The sequence below is a fragment of the Mytilus edulis genome, chromosome 3 (genome assembly GCF_963676685.1).
Source record: "Mytilus edulis chromosome 3, xbMytEdul2.2, whole genome shotgun sequence".
Classification (NCBI taxonomy): Eukaryota; Metazoa; Mollusca; class Bivalvia; order Mytilida; family Mytilidae; genus Mytilus; species Mytilus edulis.
The window spans coordinates 49,998,253-50,005,562 of record NC_092346.1 but is presented as its reverse complement, the minus strand read 5'-3'; positions in this window follow the sequence as shown (position 1 = coordinate 50,005,562).

The following is a 7,310-nucleotide window of genomic DNA, read 5'->3' as shown; positions in this document are numbered from 1 at the left end:
TTTGAAGTTTTTTATTGGAGGCCTTTCCCTATCAGAAAATAGAAACATGTATCAAATTATAAAAAAAAACAAGACACATAGTTTAAAATGCAGGAAAGCTACTTAATGAACACTTATTAGGGACAGAACAGGTAGACATAATAGAAATCGACACTAAGGGTTGCTTAATTTCATCCATTTGTGAACTTTTTAATTCTATCTAACAACATTCCATCAGTGCATGCATTAGGAAAATATATATTTTCAAGTTGATACAATATTCTTGAGCTTGTGCTTCCTATCATGATTTCTATTATTAAGGGTTGCTGCTTTAAAGGAATCGTTCTAACTTAGGGTCCCATGGTAATGCAAAGTCATCCCTTAGAAAGTAAAAATGACATCATTATCGTTGTCGTCCCCCGTCCGTAATTTTTTACAAATATCTTCTCCTCTGAAACTACTGGGCCAAATTAAACCAAACTTGGCCAGAATTATCATTGGAGTATCTAGTTTAAATAATGTGTCCAGTGACCTGGCTAACTAACCAAGATGGCTGCCATGGCTAAAAATAGAACATAGGGGTATAATGTAGATTTTGGCTTATATCTCTGAAACCAAAGCATTTTGGAGCAAATCTGATAGGGGGTAAAATGTTGATCAGGTCAAGATATATCTGCCCTGAATTTTCAGATTAATCGGACAACCTGTTGTTGGGTTGCTGCCCAAGAATTGGTAATTTTAAGGAAATTTTGTCGTTTTTGGTTATCTTGAATATTATTATAGATGGAGATAAACTGTAAACAGCAAAAATGTTCAGCAAAGTAAGATATACAAATAAGTCAGCATGACAAAATTGTCAGTTGACCCGTGAAGGAGTTATTGCCCTTTATAGTCAATTTTTATACAATTTTGAAATCTTTTACAAAAATCTTCTCTGAAACTACTGAACTAAATTTAACCAATCTTGGCCACAATCATCACTAGGGTATGTAGTATTAAAAATTTGTTCGATGACCCCGACGGTCAACTAAAATGGCTGACATGGCTTAAAATAGAACATTGGATAAAATGCAGTTTTTTGGCTTATATCTCTGAAACTAAAGCATTAAGAGCAAATATGGCAGGGAGTTTAATTGTTAATCAGATTAAGATCTATATGCCCACAAAAAAAAAACTTTGCTGGGTTGCTGCTCCTGAATTGGTAATTTTAAAGAAATTTTGCAGTTTTTATACGACCGCAAAAATTGAAAATTTTTTGGTCGTATATTGGTATGATGTTGGCGTCGTCGTCATATCGTCGTCCGAAGAAATTTGGTTTTCACACTATAACTTAAGTATATGTAAATAGAAAACTATGAAATTTAAAAACAAGGTTTATTACCATTAAAGGAAGGTTGGGATTGATTTTGGGAGTTTTGGTCCAACAGTTTAGGAATTGGGGACCAAAAAGGCCCTAAATAAGCATTTTTCTTGGTTTTCGCTTAATAACTGTAGTATAAGTAAACAGAAATCTATTACTGTCAGTATCCAATCACCTTTGTGGTTTTTAAATATCTATTGCCTGACCAGTATAAAAAATTGTCAACACAATTTGTCCATTTAAATTGTACAATAGGTATTGTGAGAGCTCATCAACAGGTGGTTATTTTACTACCCAGTAAAAAATCTTGACAATTCCTAAAAGGTAAAATTTAAATGACTGATAGCTAGCTTGCTTTCCTCATGTATCATGACAAATGTCCTGAATAGACTATTCTATTTAGATATGGGACATTTTAAGCCATTTCTTTTTGTGTCTCTAAATAGTCGAGATGGAAATTTCAATCAGTGAATTTAATTTATAAAAAAAGTAGATATATGTTTGCTTCATGGTGTTTTTAATGTGGGATGTATTTTAAATTTCAGATTCCTGACATGGAATTAAGTGTGTGAAATGGATTTTTTTGGATAGCCCATCTAATTGTGAATAATTCTACAAAATGAATTATGTGTGTCTTGGTGTTCTCTAATGGGATATATTTTCATGTTATATTACATTTCCTGAAATGGAATAGTAGTGATGCTAAGTTTCATTTAATATTCAGGATCTACTTCAATTGGAATTACTGTTAAAAATTAAATTTATTTTCAACATATCAAAAAAAGTACAATTGGCTTAGTGAATAGAAATTTCAGTGCTTTATTCTTCATTATGAAAGTGGGATTTACCAGCAATGACTCATTTGTGATTGTAAGCAAAATAAATAAATTTACAATAAATATCTTTATAAGAAAAAACAAATAGTGAATTAAATGTAAAATGTCCCACAACTAAATAGAATAGTCCATTCAGGACATTGGACATGAGGAAAGCAAGCTAGCTATCATTCATTTAAATTAGCTCTGTCAAAAACAAACCAGGTAAATCTACAGGTAGTTAAATGACTACCTGTTGATAATAGCTCTCACAATACCTATTGTACAATTTAAATGGACAAATTGTATTGACAATTTTTTAATCTGATCAGGCAATAGGTAATTCACTACTGCAAAGGTTATTGGATAAAGCACAGTAAATTTTAACATAAGGTTTATGACCACAAAAGGAAGTTTGGGATTGATTTAGGGAGTTTTGGTCCCAACATTTTAGGAATTAAGGGCCAAAAAAAGGTCCCAAATAAGCATTTTTCTTGATTTTTATACGACCGCAAAAATTGAAAATTTTTTGGTCATATATTAGTATCATGTTGGCGTCAGCGTCGTCGTTGCCCGAATACTTTTGGTTTTTGCACTATAACTTTAGTTTAAGTAAATAGAAATCAATGAAATTTAAACACAAGGTTTATGACCACAAAAGGAAGGTTGGGATTGATTTTTGGAGTTGAGGTCACAACAGTTTATGAATTTGGGGCCAAAAAGAGGCCCAAATAAGCATTATTTTTGGTTTTCGCACCATAACTGTAGTATAAGTATATAGAAATTTATGAAATTTAAACACAAGGTTTATGACCATAAAAGGAAGGTTGGGAGTTTGGTCCCTACAGTTGAGGAATAAGGGGCCCAAAGGGTCCAAAATTGAACTTTGTTTGATTTCATCAAAAATTGAATAATTGGGGTTCTTTGATATGCTAAATCTAACTGTGTATGTAGATTCTTAATTTTTGGTCCCGTTTTCAAATTGGTCTACATTAAGGTCCAAAGGGTCCAAAATTAAACTTAGTTTGATTTTAACAAAAATTGAATCCTTGGGGTTCTTTAATATGTTGAATCTAAAAATGTACTTAGATTTTTGATTATTGGCCCAGTTTTAAAGTTGGTCCAAATCGGGGTCCAAAATTAAACTTTGTTTGATTTCATCAAAAAATGAATAATTGGGGTTCTTTGATATGCCAAATCTAACTGTGTATGTAGATTCTTAATTTTTGGTCCCGTTTTCAAATTGGTCTACATTAAAGTCCAAAGGGTCCAAAATTAAACTAAATTTGATTTTAACAAAAATTGAATTCTTGGGCTTTTTTTATATGCTGAATCTAACATGTACTTAGATTTTTGTTTATGGGCCCAGTTTTCAAGTTGGTTCAAATCAGGATCCAAAATTATTATATTAAGTATTGTGCAATAGCAAGAAATCTTCAATTGCACAGTATTCATCAATAGCAAGAAATCTTCAATTGCACAGTATTGTGCAATAGCAAGAAATTTCCAATTGCTCAGTATTGCACAATAGCAAGAAATCTTCAATTGCACAGTATTGTGCAATAGCAAATATTTTCAATTGCACAGTATTGCGCAATAGCCAGAAATATCTAATTGCACAATATTGTGCAATAGCAAGAAATTTTCAATTGATTGGAGTTATCTTTCTTTGTCCAGAATAGTAGTTGAGTTAACTTAAATCATTGTTTTATACAATATAATGTATATTCACTTTTACTACCAACTGATAAATTAAAACAATCTTTACCATTCAGTGATAACAAGCACCTTTTGTTACATTTTAATATTTTATGATGTATTTAAATGAGTAGTTATTGTTGCAAACTCCATTAGAAATTTGAATTGAGATCAGTTTTGGAAAAAGGGAAAGGGGGATGTGAACAAAAATGGGGGGGGGGGGGGGGTAAATTTTTCTCATTTCAGATTTCATAAATAAAAAGAAAATTTCTTCAAACGTTTTTTTGAGAGGTTTAATATTCAACAGCATAGTTAAGTGCTCAAAGGCAAAAAAATTATTTGAAGTTCATTAGACCACATTCATTCTGTGTCAGAAACCTATGCTGTGTCAACTATTTAATCACAATCCAAATTTAGAGCTGTATCCAGCTTGAATGTTGTGTCCATACTTGCCCCAACCATTCAGGGTTCAACCTCTGCGATTGTATAAAGCTGCGCCCTGCGGAGCATCTGATTTAATATTGCCAATCAGTCAGTTCTTCAGAAGAGACCAAATGACATAGAAATTAACAAATTCCTTGTATAGGTTGCCATAACCCTGTATTGGATAAAGAAAGTCGGGAAAACAGCAAAAAATACTGGGCAGCCTTAATGACAAATTTTTATCTATTTTTGTTACGACAAAAACATTGAAGATAAAAAACAATAAAAATTATCAGCACCATAAAGAGATTTCAGTTATGAATGATATCACATAAAATTGAGAATGGAAATGGGGAATGTGTCAAAGAGACAACAACCTGACCATAGAGAAAACAACAGCAGGTCACCAACAGGTCTTCAATGCAGCGAGAGATTCCCGCACCCAGAAACATCCTTCAGCTGGCCCTTAAACAAATATATATACTAGTTCAGTGATAATGAACACACACAGTCTACAGTGTTGGAATAGGCCGTTGAAGACGTAAATAGATCCAGGTGCATTTCTATTCTAGATAACAATTTTTGTCTCGCATGCGACGAAAGTCACAGGTATTTCTATTTGGCGGCAAGCTAAATGCTCCATGTCTTGTATGCAGATACCTTATGATACAAAGTTATCATCTGTCATATGTCAGATGTCTTTGACTTCATTTCCTGGTTCAAAAACTGCTTGAAAAAACAAGTTGATTTTTTTTTTCATGTTAATTTCTCACTTATCATGAGTAACTCAATATCCATATTTGGTATATGGATTCCTTGCAATGTGTACACATCTGTAAGAGAGTTCACCTGTCTTATACCTCATTTCATAAATCAGTGATCAAGGTTTGAGTTATGTGATAAGGTATGTCTCTCAAATACTAGAAGCATTTGTATGTGGTGTATAGAATGACCATAATGGGTACATGTCAGTCTGTCAGAATTCATCTTACTTGACCTATTTGATAATGTTAAGTTTATGTTGTTAGGTCTGTTTTTCAAGTACTATAAGCAACAGGTCAATTATATTTGGTGTATGGAATAATTGTAAATGTCTGCGTCTGGCAGTTATCATCTGACCTTAACCTCATTTTCATGGTTCATTGGTCAATGTTAAACTTTTCTGCTTTGATCTGTTTTTCAAGTACTATGAGCTATAATTCATCTATATTTGGTGTATGGAATGACTGTAATATGAAAATGTCAATCTGGCAAATTTTGTCTGATCTTGACCTCATTTTCAGGATTGATAGGTCACAGCTAAGTTTTTGGGGTTTGGTCTATTTTTCAGGTACTTTAAGCAGTAAGTCAACTTTATTTGTTGTAACAAAGGATTGTAAGCTGTACATGTCTGCCTGGCATGGTTCATCTGATCTTCACCTCATTTTGGTGGTTCATTGGTCAATGTTAAGGTTTTTAGGTTTTAAGTCTGTTTCTTAGAAACTATACTTAATAGGTCAACTATATGTAGTGTATTGAATGATTGTAAGGTGTACATGTATTTCTCGTTGGTTTATATGACCTTAACCTCATTTTCTTAGATCAAGTTAAGAAGAAGGTGAAACATTTCAGCTATGCACTCTTGTTTGTGTATACAAATTGTCAGGTGTATTTGTCTGTCTGACAGCATTTATCTGACACCTGCTTCTGCTTTAGTTAAACTTTTATCTTTAAGACTTTCAACATAAAATCAATGGCCAGTAAAGCAGGCGAGACAATTCAGCATGTGCACTCTTGTAACTCATCTATATTTTTTCTATAGAAACTACAGTAAAAAGTCAAAAGAGAAAAGAACAGCACAGCAATATATTCTTAGCAGTCAACAGTGTAAACTTAAGATTTAGATAAGGCTTATTTCACATCAATGATATTTAAAATTGTCAGTTGACTCCCATATGAATTTTGCCCCTGAATGATGATTTTTAGCCGTGTTTGTTGAAACTATATTTAAATGAAATCTAACCTGCAAGAATAAGCAGCAGGTGAAGACAAACTTACAAACATAATCTAGGTATTACTGGTAAATTATTAAGCATGGGATTTTGTAACCACAAATTACTTAAAACCTTTACTAAATTCTATAACGATTTGGTTTTGAATTTTGGCTGCACCTGTAGAAAACTTATTTCAAACGGGATAGCACACCCTCAGTTTTACGATCTTTTACGGAAATGTTGTTTACCTTGCCTGGAAAGTTAGAAAGGATCCTGGTAAACTTATCAATCCTTTAAACAAACTTATTCATTCTAAAAAGTTACCAATTCAATGCTGTAATTAGATCATTGAAAATGGTTTTTATTGGTATTAATATTAATTTTGGTATCAGTAAATTAAAAAGCAAACTAAATATTATTGTTATATACATATACACGTTCATGGATCTATAATCTATTGATACCTGTTTCTTGGCATTGCACAAGGTCATGTTTTTCTCTAACTGTTTATGACGTGTTTACATTAAATCCATTGGATGTTGAATGTGTACTGATTGATAATTTAGTCTTAGATGCACGATTTCTTTTATTAGTTGTTAGTGGCTTTGAAATAGCTGTCAGTAACTTCGAGAACTCTCAGATCATTGCTTAGTGTTTTTGTTGTAATACAAGCACCCGTCCACACCCACTCTGATATATGTATTTCTTTTTTAACTGGTTTTTACAGTTCGTTCTATTGTTGCACTGTAACACTACTGTCCAAGGTAAGGGGAGGGCTGGGATCCCTATAAAATGTTTAACCCCACCACATTCTGTATGTATGTGCTTGTCCCAAGTCAGGAGCCTGTAATTCAGTGGTTTCCTATGTGGATGTGTTACATATTTGTTTTTCATTCATTTTTTGTACATAAGTTGACCGTAAGTCTAACTCTTCTCATTTGATTTTTTTTACATTTGTCATTTCTGGGCCTTTTATAGCTGACTATGCAGAATGGGCTTTGCTCATTGTACAAGGCTGTACTGTGATCTATAGTTGTTAATTTCTATGTCATTTGGTCTCTT